The following is a 2,261-nucleotide window of genomic DNA, read 5'->3' as shown; positions in this document are numbered from 1 at the left end:
CTCTCCTCCATCTGTGAATCACGCCGTATTAACAGGAAACTTTTTGGAATCATGAGCTGTTTTGGGGTGATACCGTTTCTCTGATGGTCGATAAAACAATTTCAGAAACCAAGAGAATTAGAGGTTGGCTAGGGTGGAATGAATGCTATAAATCAAGATTACCTGGGGGGATAGGAGAGGTAAGGGATTAGGTTGAGTAAAGAGATAACAAGGGGAAAATAGCCAAGGAGCTTGGAAAAATTTATCAACGTGCAAGAGCCGATTTTTGAGTACTATGAAAGAAAAATCATTCTGATGGAAACATTTTCACTAGCAGATTCATGTACTAAGATTACGGTTTTCTTAGTTTTGCATACCGGCTCAATGCAGTGACATTTGGCTGCCTTGGATTGAAGTGTTACAAGTAAAAAAAGGAAGAGGAAAGAGATGTCACTGTCAGTTGTGGACAGACTCAGATGGGGTCGGATCTATGCTCTGTGGGTCACAGAAAACATTTTCAAATACCTTGCCTTTCAGGTCTCGATCATGGACAAAAGTAGAGCACAGAAGGTGCTTCTTAGGGAAGACTTCATTTTCCCGATCTTTCACAACTGAAAAGTGGAGCAAATGAGTATCTGGATACAGACCCTTGACACCAAGTGACTGGGAGTAAATGGAACACTGCAGGGACACAGAACTTTGCCCGCCACTGAGCATATTACCCGAGAAATACAGTACAGACCCAGCAGGCTTCTGCAAACAACACATCCCTTTAAGTTAATTGGTGTTATATAGAAGCTGAAATGCTCCGCTTATTTACAAAGCTACAGATTTATGTAAAGCAAAACCAATTACACTTAATGCCTAAACTATTCCAGGTGCTCAATGATAATGTTGCTAGGCTCTAGAGAAGAGACTGCGGGGTGAATGCATCCTGTTCCGAATGGAGGCATGTGTAGTTACTGCAATTCAGCTAATCACAAGTGTCAAGCCCAATGTGAGAATTCTAAGCTCTTTTGGTGTTGCTTTGGGTCAACTTTACAATTCTGTAGATCTCCTTTCATCTCTAAGGATGAGTGAAAGCATAATGAGCACTTTTTTTCTATTATGATGTAGAAATTAGGGAGATGAAGGCAAATAATTAAAAAAAAAAAAAAACTACACACGCAACAAAATAAAACAGACCCTTATTCTAATGGTGAGAGAGACTGCCAGAGCTCCTCACTTGGACTAAGGTGAGGTGCTTAAAGGTTTCTTGATATTTTGGATGTTCACAAAACCCAAACTGCAAACGTGGCGTTTGACCTTTTGCCGCAAAGAAAACCTCTAAGACATATCCAGAGGTTGGCCTCACTATTTTGCCAGAGAACAAACACAAAAAAAGAAAGATTTGGAAAAGTTACAGGGCAAGAATTCATGTGTGCACGAGCTAGTCTTTTTATTTGTCTGCAAAACAAACAAGCAAACAAAAAATTGTTTAAGTAAGAGAAACACCTGGTGCTTTACAGCTGCTCTTTTGCAATTAAAAATGCATATCATATCTAATCAAGATGAATACATCTTTTATTCTACAGATCTAAAATATTGTAGGTATACACAAGGGAGGTGCTTAATTGCAGAACCATTTGCAATCAGCTGACAAACCCACCTATCCTATCCACTATGAACGGTCCTAGAAAGCAGCGGTGCTTATACTCTAGGGAGTACAAGAATGATTTGGCTGTGTTTGTTAAAACCACTGATTCCTGGAAAAAGAGTTGGTTAAAGCAGTCTTTGGGAGGGACCAGAAAATTTTCCTAAAGCAGGTGACTCTCAACCAAACGTTGACAAGCACTGCTGCAAAGGCATGGGGCATAAGTTTATTTTATATTAGTTTATTATTATTATTTACTTTTATTTTATTTTTTTAGAGAGGGAGAGACAGGGAGCTGGGGAGGGACCGAGGGAGAGAGAGAGAGAGAATCTTTTTATTTTTATTTATTTTTTTTTTATTCTTATGTTGATCTCCATACATTACATCATTAGTTTTAGATGAAGTGTTCCATGATTCATTGTTTGTGCATAACACCCAGTGCTCCATGCAGAATGTGCCCTCCTCAATACCCACCACCAGGCTAACCCATCCTCCCGCCCCCCTCCCCTCTAGAACCCTCAGTTTGTTTCTCAGAGTCCATCGTCTCTCATGGTTCGTCTACCCCTCCGATTTCCCCCGCTTCATTCTTCCCCTCCCGCTACCTTCTTCTTCTTCTTCTTCTTCTTCTTCTTCTTCTTCTTCTTCTTCT

Source organism: Mirounga leonina, unplaced genomic scaffold (assembly GCF_011800145.1).
Source record: "Mirounga leonina isolate KUSES-001 unplaced genomic scaffold, KU_Mleo_1.0 Mir_201, whole genome shotgun sequence".
In the NCBI taxonomy this organism is placed as follows: Eukaryota; Metazoa; Chordata; class Mammalia; order Carnivora; family Phocidae; genus Mirounga; species Mirounga leonina.
This window is presented reverse-complemented; position numbering follows the sequence as displayed.